Source organism: Gekko japonicus, unplaced genomic scaffold, assembly GCF_001447785.1.
Source record: "Gekko japonicus isolate JY-2015 unplaced genomic scaffold, Gekko_japonicus_V1.1 scaffold2099, whole genome shotgun sequence".
NCBI lineage: Eukaryota > Metazoa > Chordata > Lepidosauria > Squamata > Gekkonidae > Gekko > Gekko japonicus.
This window is the reverse complement of record NW_015163152.1, coordinates 277,292-296,152: the sequence shown is the minus strand read 5'-3', so window position 1 is coordinate 296,152 and position 18,861 is coordinate 277,292. Positions and strand designations below refer to the sequence as shown.

The window sequence follows — 18,861 nt, the reverse complement described above, 5'->3', positions numbered from 1 at the left end:
ATCACTACCGCACCTTCTTACGCATCTCCCAGCAAGCTCTGCCCCGCTACGAGGAACCGGTGACATTTCAAAATCAAGGGGAGCTGTACGCGGCAGCCTCTCTAGCACAGGGGTCGCCGGCCTTTTCCAACCTTTGGGATTCTGACACAGGGTGGTGAGTGCAACTATAATACGGGCACCGCGGGAGGCGAAGAGGGTGAATGTTGAAAATGCACTGGGAGAGAATGAAGCCAGTGCTTTGATGGCAGCTGCAGTTGAAATAGCATTATTTTAGTCTGCGCATGCAAGCAGGTCCCCATAGATCCGTCGGAAGCCCCGCCGGGCAACAACTCCAGCTCGCCCCAACCGCTTTCTAAAAACACTTGGTGGGTGCCAGGAAAGGTTTCAGCGGGCACAGTGGTGCCCGTGGGCACCGCGTTGGGGACCCCGGCTCTAGAGGGTTAACACTTTCCTCCTTGCCGGAATCGAATCTGCATACGTTGCACAGGTTCTGTCCCTGGCCTGTGTCCAGTTTCGGGGGCTGGGGGAGGTAGAAAGGGGAGGTCCACCCCGGCATGCCGTCTCTGCAGAGCATTGGCAGCCGCCAGTCATTCTCCTTGCATTTCCTGCCCTCACTCTGCTTGTATTTCCTCCCCAAATAGTTGCAAAGAAGCCGCCACTTCAAAGTATGTATATAGCCCGGCTGTGCCTCTCACAGATTTCCCCCCACAGTCCGGAAGCGCTGGACAAAAACACGAACGAGTGTGGCGAGCAGTGTCCCCTCTAAGCTGAGTTAGCGTGAGCTAGCGCACAGTTTTTTAGTCTCCGGCTCACACACTTTTTGTCTCAGCTCAGGAAGGAGGGCTCCGGAGCAAACTAACCGCTGCAGCAGCCAAATCGCTCGCTCACAACTCTAATGCCAGTAGCTCAGAAAGTAGAATTTTTGCTCACAAGACTCCACAGCATAGAGGGAGCATTGGTGGCGAGTGTCCTGCGGAAAGTAAATCTGCAGCACACATCTCAGAAGAGCCCTGTACTTTTCCGTTGCTCTCTCTCTCTCTCTGCACCCCCCACTTCTCCCGGGCCGAGGCCGTAAATCCTGCCACATACGTTCAGGGGGGATCCGCTTCCAAGATTCCGGCAGCATGAAAAGGTTTTCCTTTTGCCCGAGCGCCTTTGAAGGGCGGGCGGATGAATCATTCCTCCCTATTAGCCCGCCCCGTGTAACAGATTGCGATTTAAATTTCGTTGGACTGGAGCCAGTCCAAGGAAACGAAGAGGCGGGAGGCCCATTCACACTTTCGGGGGTGCCAAGTCGCGGGCAGCGCCAGCTCAAAATGGCTCTCCGGGCTTGGGTGGTTGTAGAGGGTTATGGCAGACCCTCGGCTGAACAGGTTGGAAACTGTCTGCTCCCGCCACCCCCTTCCCTCCCCCCCCCTTTTTGCTCTGTGCTGACAAACCACATTAAAGCATTGGCCTGATTAAAAAGGAGTGTATGCGTAGAATTTCCGATGAAAGGGATGAAAATGGGCGCTCGGTCTCGGGGGAGCTGGAACTTGTGTTAAAGAGAGTCTCTGGATGGAGCTGGGAATTTACAGTCTTGGGAATTCCAGAAAACATTAACCGGCTCAAACGTTTTACTAACCTGCCTGCCCGCACATGCCCACGCGACTCCTGCGCCCTTCACGCGGTGCCGCCTTACCAGGGGAGCAACTTTTCGGCAGCTTCCTCACACGCTGTGGCTCCCCAACGTGGTGCCCACCAGTACCTTTCTGGTGCCCACAGAGCGTTCTTGGAATGTGGGGGTGTGTGGTCATGTGGGGCTTTTGCAAAGCAGGGCTTCTGACTGGTCATTGAAGAGTGGATCGCCTGCGCTTTGGTGGCTGCTGACGCCACAGCCCGTGGCTGTGTGGCTGAAGAGAAGCTGCGGCAGCCATTTTTGTGGCTGGCCCCCCCTCCTGCGGCAGCCATTTTGTGTCAGCCGTTTTGCCCGCCATGCTGTTTCAAAATTCCAAAGGTGGCCAGTAGCTCAAAAACCCTGCTCTAATGCTCCATTTTATTTATTTATTTATTTATCAAACCTATACCCCGCCGTCCCCACCCTCAAAAGTGTGGGATCCAGACAGTCGCCTAGAATCCCCGCTCCCAGAATTGGCGCCTACATGATGGGCTGTCCATGCCCGTCAGGATGGCCAAGAAGCCCGCCAGCCCATCTTGTAAACGAGCCTGCAGTATTTGCTAGTCTGCCTGCCTCTAAACTGTCCCCTTGGTAGTGGTTTAAAAGAAGACATATGCTTCCTTCTGTGCCGATCTCTGCCCAGTTGCCTGGATACTCCTGGACACAGGAGTGACTTTTTTTGAAGGCCGCTTCCGCCCCGCGCTCTGGGAGACAGCGTAAGAATATAAGAAGAGCCCTGTTGGATCAGACCAGGGAGGGTCCATCTCGTCCAGCGTCCTGTCTCACGCAGTGGCCAACCAGTTCCTCTGGAGGGCCAACAACAGGGCACAGAGGCCGAGGCCTTCATAAGAACATCATTAGAGACCGGCTGGATCAAACCAGTGGTCCATCTAGTCCAGCATCCTGTCTCACACAGTGGCCAACCAGTTCCCCTAGAGGGCCAACAACAGGGCAGAGTGGCTGAGGCCTTCATAAGAATATAAGAAGAGCCCTGCTGGATCAGGCCAGTGGTCCATCTAGTCCAGCGTCCTGTCTCACACAGTGGCCAACCAGTTCCTCTGGAGGGCCAACCACAGGGCAGAGAGGCCGAGGCCTTCCCATGATAAGGACATCAGAAGAGCCCTGCTGGGTCAGACCAGTGGTCCATCTTGTCCAGCATCCTGTCTCACACAGGGGCCAGCCAGTTCTTCCGGAGGGTGAGCAGCAGGGTGGAGAGGCCGGGGCCTTGATAAGAACATCAGAAGAGCCCTGCTGGATCAGACCGGTGGTCCATCTAGTCCAGCATCCCGTCTCACACAGGGGCCAGCGAGTTCTTCTGGAGGGCCAGCAGCAGGGAACAAAAGCCGAGGTCTTCCCCTGATGTTGGCTCCTGGCACTGGAATTGAGAGATTGACTGCCTCTGAATGTGGAGTCTCACCTCCGTCCTCATGGCCAGTAGCCACTGATGGACCTCCCCTCCATGAATCTATCTAAAGCTGTCTGTGCCTGTGGCCATCACTACATCCTCTGGCAGTGAGTTCCACATCTTAATCACTCCCTGTGTAAAGTAGTACTTCCCTTCGTCTGTCCTGAACCTACTGCCCATCAGCTTCATTGGATGCCCTCGAATTCTAGTCTTTTGGGAGAGGGAGAAAGAAAACAGAAAGTGTCGGTGGAGAACTAGCGTTCTCCGTCACAGCCTTCTGAGAAGGAAGTGCTGATATGTGGGTCACCAGATCCGCGCAAAGCCCCAGTTGTTCTTTAGACCCTTAAGGCATTTCCCCCCGTGTCTCCATCCCATCCCAGCGCGGTGCAGCTGCTTGTTTGGGGAAAATCTTGGCTGAATTGCTGTGGGAAGGAGAGGCGGGTGCTGCTGGCGCCGAAGTTAGAAGGTGTGACTCCGGCTTCAGAACTGGGCCTCTTTCCCATATAAGGAGACAACCCCAAAGCCTCCTCTGTTCCCAAGGCAGGTAGAACGACTCCTTTTGCACAGAGATCAGATTCTCCTCTTCCTCTTTGAATGCTCCCTCTGTCCCGGTCGCCCTTTTGTGTGTGTGTTTTTCGCGAGTTCTCATCTCCCGCCTGTCCGCTCTCATTCAGGTGTCCTGTTGCAGCCCTGCGGAAAACCGGATCCCCCAAACTGAATCGGGAGACGCTGACGGGTGCCAACGGGGCCAGATTGAGCCGATCGGCTTACCTGTCCCCTCTTGTTGTGACTAAAAACAAACAAACAAAAAAATAGCCCCTCTCTTCTTTTAACAGTATCTAGATGGGCAGTTCGGTTTCCATTCTTTTTCGTTTCTTTAAAAAAATGCAGCCCTTCAGAAAAGGGACACGGGGCGGACTTTGGACCCCCCCCCCCCGGTTGCTCAAGCCAAGAGTTCTGGCGACCCGGAGAGGCCCGCAGGATGAGGAAGTAAAGTCCAAGATGAGCGTTCCGCTCCATATTTGGCCAGTTTGCCTACCTACTTCATTGATTTATAGCCCACCTATAACTGAAGCCGCTTATGTTGTTCTTCTTTCCATTTTGTTCTCGCGACAGCCCTGTGAGGGTGGTTAGGTTGAGCGGGTGTGACTAGTCCAAAGTCACCCGGCGAGCTTTCATGATAGGGCAGGGATTCGAGCCTGGGTCTCCCAGGCTGGATCGTAGTCTGACACTGAAACCACTACACTACGCTGCATCTCAGTTTAAGGATGCTTCCCCTCCTCTCCCCCGGTAGTAGTTAGGCATAAGAATGTGTCTGTATTCCCCATCCATCCATAACCTTTCCCACATGTTCCCCAGAGAGCAGTGCGCTCAGGGTCTCAAAGCCATCTGGCCCTCCCAGGTCCCAAAGATGCCAGGCTGGCTTCGACCAGGGCCTTTTTGGTGGCGGCTCCACGCTGGCGGAATGGGCTCCTGGAGGACATCAGGGCCCTGTGGGACCTTTTACAGTCCTGCAGGGCCTGCAAGACGGAGCTCTTCCGCCAGGCATTCGATCAAGGAGCCGTACCGTAGGACTCCATGCCCTGGCATCGCTGGTGCGAAGGGACCAAGATAGTTCTGCATCAGTGCCGATTGCACCCCGTTCGGATCTGCTGTTAAGACAATTTGTTATTCTGTCTCGCCATCAGTTTATAACTTGGCTCGCTAGCACTTCACGGTCGGTTTTACATTCCACACAGGAAAACTTCTCTCACAGAGACCTCAGGACAAAACTGCTTAACTCACTTCCACTGTCTGCATCAACTGTCATATCCCCTAACAGTCACTCTTCAACTGACACTCTTGACTGACATATCTGTTCATCCACACAGAATCATTTCCCAAACCCCTCCCCCTCTCTGTCACTCACCAATCACACCACTTGCCTGTTTCAACCACACTAGACTTTCACACAGCAATGTAAACCAAACTTTTAAAGACACACACACAAAAATAAACATGAAATCGCCACAGTATCGTTTTAGTTGTTTTAAATGTTATGTAAGCCGCCCTGAGCCTGCCTTGATGGGGAGGGCTGGGGTATAAGTTGAACAAACAAATAACATCGATAAATGGCCGGAGGGTCGGGCAGGGAAGGGTGTTTCCCAGTGTCTGCCACGGAACCCAAGGGTCCCTCTAAATATCTAAATAACTATCTAACTAAATAAATACATCTCTTTGGCACCCCTCTGGCATTTTCTTCCCTCACTGGCAGTGGCTGTCTGGGATCTCAGGTCTCTAAGGATGGAGCTGTAAGCCGCTGGAGACACGCAGCTGCTTTGGAAATGGCAGCCATACGCTCGTTGGTCCTCCTGTACAGTGTAGCTTTACTCCACGTGGGAGGTTTTTGTTCCTCTCCCTCCCCACCAGCTCATTGGGTGGTGCTGGTACAGGCAGAGGCATGGTGCCGCGGTGTTGCATTTGAGGTGCTGAGAATGGCAAGGCACGCCGCTGCCATTTTCAGCGGTAGTTGCGCATCGGAGGGAGGACGCTGCCGCTGACAGAGCTTTGCTGCATTCAGGAAGCAGTGTCTGACCTGCCTCCAGACTCTTTCTCTTACTCCCGGTGAAGTTTCAGGGGTGAGGACTGAAGGGGAAACAAAGCAGATGTTGCTATTTTCCTGGCAAGATCACTTCATCCGGCTGTCTCTCGCCTGCTTCCCTGGTTGAGGCTTAAAGGGAAGAGAGATCGACATTTTTCTGTATTCCCAGGGCCAGCGTGGAACACGCACAGCCCTGTTGTTAATTATAGACCTTTCACAATATCGTAGTGCAACTTGTTTCACAAATTTAAGATCCACGATCTTGATGGTTGCTGGTTTTTCACAAAAATTATGGACTCTGCATCCTCCACATTCGTTGTAAGATGCGTTTTGGGGGAACGGCAGAGTAAAAATTATAAATCCTGTCTGTGTAATAGTAGAAAAGTACCAGCAAAAACAGGAGGACTACGGATATAGTATATATACAAAGCAAAAAGATCACGGAGAGCCAGTTTGGCATAGCGGTTGGGGGCGCGGGCTCTAATCTGGGAGAACCGGGTTTGGTTCCTCACTCCTCCACATGCAGCTGCCGGTGTGTCCTTGGGTCAGTCACAGGTTCTCTCAGAGCTGTTCTCTCAAGGGCAGTCCTCAAGAGAGCTCTCTCAGCCCCACCTACCTCACGGGGTGTCTGTTGTGGGGAGGGGAAAGGAGGTTGTAAGCCGCTTCAGGTAGTGAAAGGCGGGGTATAAATCCAATCTCTCCTCTTCTCTCTTCAGAAATATACTGTAGAGAATATTTATATAGATACCAAATAAATTATAAATCTATGACAGACCCCTTGAATTTTTTTTTACTGTTATCTTAGAAAGACATACCAACATAGGGTTTGAAAGACAATCTAGAGGATTGTATGTGAATGAAGTGTGCAAACGACAGAAGTACCATAAACCAGACTGACGTTGTTTCTACATGGTTATCGTTATGAATCTATAGAGGTGTGTTATGAATCTATGAAGGTGCGTCTTTTTAAGACCTATGTTGGTATGTCTTTCTAAGATAATAGTAAGAAAAAAATTCAAGGGCTCCATTATAGATTTATAATTTATTTGTTATCTGTATAACTATTCTCTATGGTACATTTTTTGCTTTGCAATAGTAGAAAAGAGCAGGAGTCCAGTAGCACCTGGAAGACGTCATAAAATTTGTGGGAGGGTAGGAGCTTTCAGGAGTCACTGCTCAGTTCTTCAGATACAGCTAGATCAGGGGTGTCAAACATGCGACCCGGGGGCCAGATTAGGCCCCCGGTGGGCTTCTATCAGGCCTGCAGTGGAACTGGCTGTCTTCTGCTTCTTCTTCCAGTTCTGCTGCTGCCGCTGCGTCATCGTAGGTTTGCAGCTTACAGACACACACCTGAACAGCATATTCAAGATTGCAACAGCACAAGACACTTTGATGTAATAATTCAGAGTGAGAGGTGTCAGTTCTCAGACACTGTTAAATAAACAAAATATTGCAAGAGTGCTGTTTTAAGCATGCTTTTAAGTTTAAAAAAAACCCCTTTGTGCCCTTTATAAAGTTTATATCTCTGCTACCTGGCATTACATTTTATGACACACATGGCCCGGCCCAACCAGGTCTCATTTATGTCAGATCCAGCCCTCATAACAAATGAGTTCGACACGCCTGAGGTAGATTGTCTGTACGATACCGGAGGGTGTCAGCCCATGCAAGTGCTATCCTGGGGGCTGTGATTCCGCGCAAGGGCCACAAAAGCAATATATTGTTTTCTAAACGGAACTTTTTTTAAAAGTTCCCAGTTCTTATAGTTTCAGAAGTTTCCGGGGGATGGGTCCCCTGCCTTGGGCTTCTTGCCCCCTCCCTAGGTGTAGCAGTAAAGCAAGCCACACTGAGTGAGAGGTCGTGCTCCCTTTGCCGTGGTGGGAACGTGCCATCAAGTCGCAGCTGACTTACGGCAACCCGTAGGGTCTTCAAGGCGGCAGGAGAACAGAGGTGGTTGGCCACTGCTTGCCTCTGCACAGCAGCCCTGGGCTTCCTCGGTGGTCTCCCATCCAAGTCCTAACCAGGGCCGACCCTGCTTAGCTTCTGAGATCTGACAAGATCAGGCCAGCCTGGGCCACCCAGGTCAGGGCAGAGACAAACAGGTGGTTTGCCACTGACTGCCTCTGCGTAGCAACCCTGGACTTCCTGGTTGGTCTCCTATCCGTGTACTAAACAGGGCAGACCCTGCTTAGCTCCTGAGATCTGAAAAGGTCAGGCCAGTCTGGGCCATTCAGGTCAGGGCAGGAGACAAAGAGAGGTGGGGTTTGCCGTTGCCTGCCTCTGCGTAGCAACCCTGGACTTCCTGGTTGGTCTCCTATCCGTGTACTAAACAGGGCAGACCCTGCTTAGCTCCTGAGATCTGAAAAGGTCAGGCCAGTGTGGGCCATTCAGGGCAGGGCAGGAGACAAAGAGAGGTGGGGTTTGCCGTTGCCTGCCTCTGCGTAGCAACCCTGGACTTCCTGGTTGGTCTCCTATCCGTGTACTAAACAGGGCAGACCCTGCTTAGCTCCTGAGATCTGAAAAGGTCAGGCCAGTGTGGGCCATTCAGGGCAGGGCAGGAGACAAAGAGAGGTGGGGTTTGCCGTTGCCTGCCTCTGCGTAGCAACCCTGGACTTCCTTGGTGGTCTCCCATCCAAGCACTAACCTGGGCCAAAACCTGCTTAGCTTCTGAGATCTGACGAGATCAAGTTCGCCTGGGCCAGTCAGGTCAGGGCAGAGATGAACGGAGGTGGTTGGCCCTTGCCTGCCTCTGCAAAGCAACCCTGGACTTCCTTGGTAGTCTCCCATCCAATTACTAACTAAGGCCGACCCTGCTTAGCTTCCGAGATCTGACGAGATCCGGCCCGCCTGGGCCATCCAGGTCGAAGCAGGAGACAAACAGAGGTGGCTTGCCCTTGCCTGCCTCTGCGTAGCAACCCTGGACTTCCTCGGTTGTCTCCCATCCAAGTCCTAACCAGGGCCGACCCTGCTTCGCTTCCAAGATTTGACAGGGTTTAGCTATCCTGGGCCTGGGCCACGTGCCCTTACATAACGGAGTTCACAGAATTTAATCTTGCCTTAGCTGCGCAACTTCCCTTACCTTGGGACAAATTCTGATTTATTTTTTAGCGCAGAGTACGGCAGGGCCTGTGTACACAGGCTCTTCCTGTCATTGTTTCCCCCCTCCCCTCCCCCGTGCTCGCCATAGGAGGACCGCTAGGCCACGTACAACCAGAGAGTCCTTTTTTTGCACGGTTCGCACATAAGCACAAGGTGGTCTCCAGCCCGCCCACCTTTTTCCACCTGCTTTTTGGCACGCAGGCTCTTATATCTTCAGTAGAAGCCGCACCAGCAACAGTCGAAGGGGCGGCGCAGAATTAGCCCAGAGGAAGTCGTACGCTTACTTCTCCCCTCCCCCTTCCCTTTCCCTAGCTGCAGACAGCGTATTCCCCGGAAGGTCAGTTGAGGCCTGCTGTGGACTTCCTGTGGATTTCTGCAAGGGAAAGGTTGCTTAATTTTGGTCTCGCCCTGCCCCGGATGGCCCAGGGTAGCCCGATTTCATCAGAACTCAGAAGCTAAGCAGGGTCGGCCCTGGCTAGTATTTGGAGGGGGGGACCGCCAAGGAATGCCAGGGTCGTGGGCGTGGAGGCAGGCAATGGCCAACCAGCCCTGAACGTCTCTTGCCTTGAGAACCCCACAGCAGGGGTGTCAAACATGCGGCCCGGGGGCCTCCATCAGGCCCGCAGTGGAACTGGCCGTCTCCTGCTTCCAGTTCTGCTGCTGCTGCTGCTGCTGCTTCGCCAGACTCTCTTAATCACTCAGCCATTTCATGTTTTAACCTGGGTCCCAGACTCAGAACTCTGAGCCTGAGATTTTTGTGGCGAATGCCAATAAATCAAAAGTAGGTTTGCCGCTTACAGAGCTAACGTTTTAAGCATGTTCTTATTTTAAGTTTAAAAACCCAACCCTTTGTGTTTGTGTCCTTTATAAAGTTGATATCTCTACTACCTGGCATTACATTTTATAACACACGTGGCCCGGCCCAGCGAGGTCTCATTTATGTCAGATCTGGCCCCTCATAAGAAACGAGTTTGCCACCCCTGCCTTATGGGGTCACCCGTCAGTCACCTGTGACTCGACGGTGCTTCCCACCACCACAGACTTCATTCTCGCGCTTCCTCTCAAGCGGAGGCTGCAGCGATTGAGTGCTCTCGTCGAGTGCGGCAGAGCCAGGCATGTGCATTGTGGCATCTGGCCCGCTTTCCCAGCTCGGCCACGCCGCACAGCAGCGGGCTCCGTTTGTACCAGCCTCTCTCCTTAACGTGCCCCCGAACCGTGTCCTCCAGCGTGATGCGCGGGTAAACAGACGGCTCCGTGCCGTTGCCATTCCTGCCAGATTTCGCCCTCGGCTTTGTCGCCCACCTCGAGTCCTTCTGTCCTTTGCTTCCGCGAGGAAACGCAGAGACACCGAAGGCTTACCTGCTAAAACTTTCATAGCTGGATGTATAATTCAAAGCCGGGTTTCGACGCAGCGCGCCGTAACCTAAATCCAGGTTTTCCTTTCTTCTTTCTCTCCCTCCTGGCCGGGGTTGCGTTTTCGCTCTTTTTTCGTACGGCTTCTTTGCTTCTGCGCCCCCCCCCCAGCAGATTACCTTTATGATTTCCCATGACGTGACTCCGCAAATATTGTTTAAATTTATATTTAGGTCTCCAGATCTGTGGTTTGGGAAGGAAGGGGGGGGAATACCGTTCTCGGGGGGAAGAGCACGAGACTTTGGAAAATGTGCCGCACGCGCATCTCCTCCTGCTCACCAGCTGCGCCTGCTGCCCAATCCAAAAGCAGGCTGCAATTATGGCAGCCACAGAGCGAAAATATATACCCCTGGTTGGAAAGAGGGGCCGTCAACTCTTCCGTTCGGGCCCTTCCGTAATCGAGCGAGCCGCTTGTCACAGGCTCCAGGGGTCCTGTCGGCATTTCCTTCCACACTAGTATGTGAGGGAAGGTCAGGCTGTGGGAGCGGCAGCAAAGGGGTGGGACCAGCGGTCCCCGACGTGGTTCCCTTGGTGTCCACCGGCACCTTTCTTGGTACCTGCCAAGCCTCTTCAGAGAGTGGGCGGGGCTTTTGGCTCGCAGGGCTTCTGTTTGGCCTCCGGCGATCTGATTGGTTGCACAGATTTTTTTTAAAAAAAAAAAACAACCTTTCAGACAGATCTTCCTGAGAATTTGATGACTTGCTGTTAGATTTAGGCTTTACCAGGACAAATAAACTTTAACTTTGAAGGACCATACCGAAGAATCATTTGAAAACACATGGCGGAGATTCTACAAATGGTACGAGAACCATATCTATACTAAGACAGGCCAAAGCATATAAACAAGGTGAAGAGAAGAATTAGACTTTAAGAACTTAACTTTCAACAATAATGGTTGCAAAAAATATTGGTCTACTAGGAGGTGTAGGAGCTGCGGTGGCTCAAGTGGTTAAGACGCTGAACTGCAGGCTGTGGAAGGGCCGTAGTTCAGCAGTTCGAGACCCGGGTGCTGCAAGACGGAGCGAGCTCCCGTCTCTAGTTCCAGCTCCTGCCAACCTAGCAGTTCAAAAGCAAAAAATTGCAAGTAGATAAATAGGTCCCAGCCATTTCCCCTGGAGGGCCAACAACAGAGCAGAGAGGCCAAGGCCTTCCCCATGATAAGAACCTCAGAAGAGCCCTGCTGGATCAGACCAGTGGTCCATCTAGTCCAGCATCCTGTCTCACACAGTGGCCAGCCAGTTCCTCTGGAGGGCCAACAGCAGGGCAGAGAGGCTGAGGCCTTCCGGGCTCTGGGATTCATGTTGCCTCCGGGCTCTGAGATTCAGAGGTTTAGTGCCTCTGAATGTGGAGGTTCCCCTCAGTCACTGTGGCTCGCACCCACTGACAGACCTCTCCTCCATGAATCTATCTAATCCCATTTCAAGGCTGCTTATTTCCTTTTGTCTTGTCCACGGGGAACGCCACCCTCCGGGTAGTTCCCTCACACAGGCCTCATGGAGCCGAAGGGGATCTGTGCCATAGGCATTCCGGGCTCTCCCCCCCACCATTAATCTCCGCAAGGTTTGTGCAGGAGAGGTTCCCAGCAGGCTGGAGTTGGTGGGTGCCCGTTTGAATTGTCTGCTTCGAGCACGATAAAGATCCTTTCCTGCCTCCTCCCGCGAATGGGCAGAAAATGTTCTGCTGGACTCCTCCAGCTGGTTCCTGGCAAAGGCATAGAGGAGTGTTACAAGTGGCACTTAATGGACGGGAGCTGGGAGCAAGCTCCCCTCGAGTGGCTTGGCCCGGCCTTGCCGAGCGCGGCTGTGTGGGAGGAGGGCCTGGAGGTTTCGGCTGGGCCGTCTGCAGGAGGGGGAACGGCAGATAAGCCCGGCTGGCGGTACGGTGGCTCAGAGCGATACCTATTATTATTATTTTTTAATTTTTATTGGGTTTTTTTACTAAAAGGGGAAGGAAAGAGGGAAAGCGGGCAAGAGAAAAGGAAAGTGAAGGGATTCAAGAAAAAGGATATCGCTTACAGTGATTTCTACAAAGTCTGTTACATTGTGTTAGTATTTCTACTTATGGCAATTAGGTAATAACTTCATATTAGAAGAAGAAGAAGAAGAGAAGGGATTGGATTGGATTTATACCCCAGCCTTCACTACCCAAGGGAGTCTCAGAGCGGCTTACGGTCTCCTTTCCCTTCCCCTCCCCTCAACAGACACCCTGTGAGGTAGGCGGGGCGGAGAGAGCTCTGACAGAAACGGCTCTTTTCCAAGGACAGCTGTGCCAGAACTATGGCTTGCCCAAGGTCATCCAGCAGGTGCAAGTGGAGGAGTGGGGCATCAAACCCGGTTCTCCCAGATTAGAGTCCTCACACTTAGCCACTTGGCCAAATCTAGTCGCTTAAGTTCAAACATTTCTTGACATCTGCAAAATATCAGGTTGTTATCTTTACATCATAAAAGCATTCTGTAACTTGTTATTACATTTTAATTTCTTATCTATAGATTCTCGTAATCAAACCTCTTACCTTGCTTAATCAATCTCAACTCATATATTTAAAGATCCTTAATATTCTACTGCTTATAACTTTTTAATACCCTCAAAAAAACTAATTTCACTTTCACATCCATTGCATTCGTTCATACAATTCCCACATCTGCTTTTACATAATCATTCTGTATCTATATCTAAGTTGCAAGAACCCAGAGTCCTTTAGACAGTCCCTGCGTGCAGCAGTGGTTAGTGTGCTGGGCTAGGAGAGATCAGGATCAAATCGCCACTTGCCTGTGGAGTTTACTGGATGGCCTTGGGTTCGTCGCTCTCTTTTGGCCTGGCCTACCTCACAAGGGTGTTTGTGAGGTCACCGTTTGAGCAGAGAACTGTGTGCTCTGCGGTCCTGTGGTGGGGAGAGTGTGAGTTAGATATTAATACGTAACACCTTCTCTCTGATTCTTGCAGCAGCCCTGCAAGGTAGCCTTTGGTGCTGCTATGAGCTTAGGAAAGTAGACTTTTAAAGGTGGAGCAGTGGGCAGGCCAGAAGTTTTTATAAAAATGATGAATTATGGGAAGTCCTGTCTTGCCCTCTTAGCGACTCTCAGTCACCAGTCGAAATTGACCAGTGGCAGGTGACTAATGTGTTCTGTGACATTCATCCTGCAACTTGTGTTCAGGGTCCAATCCTGCCCGTTATTACCTGCTGAAAGGGGAGGCCCGACAGAAGAAGGAGATTGGATTTATACCCTGCCCTTCACTCGAAATCTCAGAGCAGTTTACAATCTCCTTTCCCTTCCCCTCCCCACAACAGACACCCTGAGTGAGGCAGGTGAGGCTGAGAGAGCTCTTTCGAGGATTGCTCTTGAGAGAACAGCTCTGAGAGAACTTGTGACTGACCCAAGGCTGCCCAGCTGGCAGGAGGAGTAGGGAATCCAACCCGGTTGTCCCAGATTAGAGTCCGCCGCTCTTAACCGCAACACCAAACAGGAGTGTGTGTCCCTCGCTATGTCATTTGGAGTCGTCCTCCCGTTCTCTTTCTCCTTTCAGAGACTGCCTCTCCCTTTATGGGGTTTACCGAATGTTTCCTAGGGTGAAGGGGGCAGCAAGGTAGACTGCCCTGCCCAGTGGAGAGATGATGGCTCAGCCTGGCCTGTGGAGCCCAGAGTAGGAAGTCAGTGTGCTCACTTGACTTTGCAGTTGGCCGTGTTCGTCAAAAAAACAGTTGCCTGTGGGAATGAGGCTCGAAAAGCAGCCCCGATCCGGCAGCTCGTCAGATCGTTTCTCTTGTCCCAGAAGGAAAAGATTTAGGGGTGTTTAACCAAATACTTCCCCACGCCGCTGTGCGGGCCGTGATGTCCAGTGGCAGTTTCCCAAAGGGACAAGGCGGGTTTGCTTCTAGTGAGAAATCATGGAAGCCGGCGTTGTTCTCTGCAGATGAGCAGGTGGGGGTGGTGGCAGCACAGAGACGGAGGACACCTGCTCCGGGAGACAGGCGGAGCAGCGGGGAGAGAAGCCACGTTTTCCTGTCCCGGCTTCTGTTTACGCGATCTGTCTCCCTTCCCAGCCCACCTCTCCATCTCCCCGAAAAGCTGTTTCCTGCCGCTGTTCCTGGCCCTGGCCAGACTCTTCCCCCGTCAACAGCCTAATAAGGCAGAAGAATGAAGGGAATCTTTGCGGCCTGCTTCCCCTCCCCCTTTAGCTCTTAGCCTCAAATGGGGGGGGGGGGGACAGGACATGCAAAGAGGAGCCTGAGTCTGCATGCTCCTTGGGGGTGTCCCGGGAAATTTACAGCCGCCCTTGGGCGCTTCCCCCCTCCCAAGTTGCATTCTCAGCCAGGGCATGCAATCGCTCAGCGGTGGGGTGGGCTTTAATGGGAAGCTGCGCGTTCTTCTCTGACTGCCTCTGCTGCCGAAGACCATCTGCAATCTATACATTAAGGGGGTCAGCCCTGTGGCGCTCGCCGCTTGTCTAGACCGGGAAGGGGTGGGGAGAAGAAAACGCCAGTCTGCCGAAACAGGCAGAGTGGCTCCTCGTGCACTGTGGGCTTGTGGCTTTTCCTTGTCCCCCCCCCCTCTCCGAGCAACAGTCAGCACGTGGAAATGCCCCCTCCCCACTGTCTGGGCCTGTGCATCGAACAAGGTGGTAGAATGGACTGTGCCATTTGAATGATTTCCCCCATTTAAAAAGAACAGCCCCCCCAAAAAACCCCAGAAAATTAAGAGCATAAGAGAAGCCAACGTTGGATCAGGCCAATGGCCCGTCCAGTCCAACACTCTGTCACACAGTGGCCAAAAACACCAGGTGCCGTCAGGAGGTCCATCAGTGGAGCCAGGACATTGGGAGGCAGCGGGGAGAATTTCTACATGGCCGAGTATTCAAATATGTGATTCTCCCGAGTCTTTTGGAGCTCCCTGTGTGTGTGTGTTTGTGTGAAGTGCTATCCAGTTGTGGCCGACTTCTGTTGACCCCAGCAAGGGGCTTTCAAGGCAAGGGAGAAGCAGAGCTGGTTTGCCCCTGCCTTCCTCTGCAGTGTCTTCCTTGGTGGTCTCCCTTCCGAGTACTGGCCCTGCTTAACTTCCGAGATCTGACGAGATCGGGCTAGACCGCGCTGTCTTCCCTCAGCCCCCTCCGTGCCCCCCAGCCCCTCTCCTGTGCCCCCCCCAATTCTGAAGATGTGTCGTCTGCTGTACCTCCTCATTCTGGAATGGGTCTGAAATAGAGTACGGGCTTCATCTCCCACTCCACAGTCAGTTGTTCAGGCCGTGACATGTCCCTGAATCAGTAGGGGGTTATTGGATTTGGATCTTGCGCACCGAGCCTTCTGACATTTCCTGATTTGGGGGGGTGATGGTGGTTTCAGTGGCCATTTCTTCATGGATCCGGAGGCTGTTTGGGGGAGGAATTTTGTCAAATAAGGGAGCCTGCCTGTTCTTAGCCCACCCTCCCCCAGATACTTCACTAGCAAGCGTCCTTTGATCTTTCCCCATATGAGTTATTCTGAATGGGCAAATGTGTTGCTTCATTAAGTGGGTGTTGCTTCAGCAGCGCTTCCACGTTAGCTTAGTTTGGGGGAGGAATTTTGTCAAATAAGGGAGCCTGCCTGTTCTTAGCCCACCCTCCCCCAGATACTTGACTAGCAAGCGTCCTTTGATCTTTCCCCGTATGAGTTATTCCGAATGGGCAAATGTGTTGCTTCGTTAAGTGGGTGTCGCTTCAGCAGCGCTTCCACGTTAGCTTAGATGCTGCTTGGGGAGCTGATTGGCAGGCCCGCAGCCCAACAGTCGAGCAGCTCGAGGTCATGTGCCGCCACATCGGTGCTTGCAAACATTGCAAATCGAACCTGCTGGAGGCCTCGCCACCTCCTTTGAAGGTGAGATGCTTAATTAGCCGGAGAGCTCATTAAGGCTCATCTGAGATGCAACGGGAGCAGAAGTAACTTGGCGTTCTCCTCTGCCCTCTCCCTCCATTTGCATCGCAACCAGTGCGGCGATTCTCCCCATCTTAAGCTCTCGCATTCCTCTCCTCTTTTAAAACCAGCAGCAGACGTTAGCCAAGAGCTTCACAAACCATTCCGCGGGGGGCAGTTGTGAACGTGGCGTTCCAGATTGGAGAGCCACAATTAAGAAATGGAGAAGTGGCCGTGGCGCCTTCCCAAGTAAAGTGCCAGAGCTTGTGACTAACCCAAGGTCACACCAGCAGGTGCAAGTGGAGGAGTGGGGAATCAAACCCGGTTCTCCCAGATTAGAGTCCGCCCACTTAACCACTACACCAAACTGGCTCTCCTACACCAAACTGTCTTCAGATGGTTTTAAATTCACAACTGGACGGGGCTCCGAGAATTGCTGGCTAAACGCTAATCTCCGGGTAAAGGGGCGTTATTGTTAGCGTCAGAGCCACCCACAGGAAAGCTGGGGGAGGGTCAGGGAACTTCCCGAAGCTGCTGTTGTTGTTGTTATTATTTTGCTATCAAGATATGGCTGATTTACAGTAACCCCCTGTGGGATTTTCAAGGCAAGAGAGATTTCATTGCCTGGCTCCGTGTCACGAGCTTGGTGTTCCTTGATGGTCTACCTTCCAAATACCAACCATCGCTGACCCTGCTTAGCTTTCGAGATCTGACGAGATCGGGGTAGCTTGGGCTATCCAGGTCAGGGCAGAAAAATATTATCTCGTAGATCAGCTCTTACAAGGACTGAGGATGTGCGTGGCCATCGGAGGAACCCGATGAGGAAATTGGCCTGCCCAAGTTTCTTTGTGGGCCCCTTACTCGTCGCTCTGAATCTTCTGAGGATCAGCGGGCAGGGCCACCACCTCTGTGCCCTGCTTGTGTAACTAGAGCTCTCCTCTTAAGTTGGGACCCTTTTCATCTGTCAGGGGAAGGTCAGGGCATGGGACCTCTAGGTGAAATCTGTCTTCAGATGGTTTAAATTCACAACTGGACGGGACTCCGATAATTGCTGGCTAAACGCTAATCTCCGGGTAAAGGGGCGTTATTGTTAGCGTCAGAGCCACCCACAGGAAAGCTGGGGGAGGGTCAGGGAACTTCCCGAAGCTGCTGCTGCTGCTGTTATTTTGCTATCAAGTTATGGCTGATTTACAGTAACCCCCGTGGGATTTTCAAGGCAAGAGACATTTCATTGCCTGGCTCTGTGTCACAAGCTTGGTGTTCCTTGATGGTCTACCTTCCAAATACCAACCAGCGCTGACCCTGCTTAGCTTTCGAGATCTGACGAGATCGGGGTAGCTTGGGCTATCCAGGTCAGGGCAGAAAAATATTATCTCGTAGATCAGCTCTTACAAGGACTGAGGATGTGCGTGGCCATCGGAGGAACCCGATGAGGAAATTGGCCTGCCCAAGTTTCTTTGTGGGCCCCTTACTCGTCGCTCTGAATCTTCTGAGGATCAGCGGGCAGGGCCACCACCTCTGTGCCCTGCTTGTGAATTTCACACCATTCCTCCTTAACCTCTCTCGCCTAGGAGGGCCACCACCTCTGTGCCCTGCTTGTGAATTTCACACCATTCCTCCTTAACCTCTCTCGCCTAGGAGGGCTACCACCTCTGTGCCCTGCTTGTGAATTTCACACCATTCCTCCTTAACCTCTCTCGCCTAGGAGGGCCACCACCTCTGTGCCCTGCTTGTGAATTTCACACCATTCCTCCTTAACCTCTCTCGCCTAGGAGGGCCACCACCTCTGTGCCCTGCTTGTGAATTTCACACCATTCCTCCTTAACCTCTCTCGCCTAGGAGAAAAGGGCTCTTCGAGATGGGCAAACATTGCCGTGGACTTGGCCAAGGGAGGCCAGAACAGGTCCTTCAGACGGTGGCCATCCAGGGACAAATTTTTCCCTTCTCTGGCACTGTGACTTCTTCCTCATAGGCCAGTTCTCAGCCAGCGTTCTCTGGGGCCTTGCAAGCCAGGGGCGGGATCGCCTTGTACGGAGTTCAGCGGGGTGCGGTTGATGCTGGCAAACGCCTTCCCGTTCTTTCCAAATCAGAGCTCTAGGCTTGTTGAGGCATTGAAGAGCACCGTTTCCTGACATCTGAGACTCTGTGGGGGAAGCTGCACGACAAGACGGTAGCCCTTTGAAAGTGGAGGAAGTCCTGCCGGCGAAGAACCTGGTGGTTTTGTTTCTTGAGATGGAAGACTAAAAAGCATCCCCACCCCAAGCCAGTGTGAGGCCCAATCCATTGGGGAGTTCTAGTCTGGCAAGAGTTTGTTTTCATTCCAGTGGGGCTAGGACAAGAGAAATTAACTGGTGGATTGGACCCTATGGGTCACATCTATCCTCGGTGCCGCTCAAGTCCACAGACTGAAGCGTTTGCTCCCCCGGCGTGGCTGCTAAAATATACTCTTGCTCATAATTGTGGTGGATGAATTTTCCTTCTCTCAAAACTGCAACGGTGCCTTCGACTACATGTAGCATAAAATAAAATGAAATCTGTTGGGGAGGTCTGTGACTTAACAGTTACTGAAACCGTGTTGGCAAGGTCTCCGGCCTGTAATCGGATTACATGGTAAATCTTCTCTACATCTCTTCTCCCCCCCCCCCAATATCTCTCAATAACTTCTCAACTAGCCTGCTTTCCAGACAAATAGGAACCGAAGCCACGGCCTGCCGTGCAGTCGAATAGGGATTTGCCGAACTGGCGAAATATTCAGTGTGTGCTGACGAAATATTCAGCGTGTTCGGTCAAACGATCCTTAGTCATGGATTTTCAAGGGAAAG

At 52.3% G+C, this 18,861-nt stretch overlaps 1 protein-coding gene across 1 annotated transcript in view; it reads left to right on the top strand.

Moving 5' to 3' along the window:
* The window catches only part of ACTN4 (actinin alpha 4), a 132,835-nt gene that overhangs the window by 9,986 nt on the left and 103,988 nt on the right, over positions 1 to 18,861 (top strand). The gene's annotated exons all lie outside the window — the stretch shown is intronic.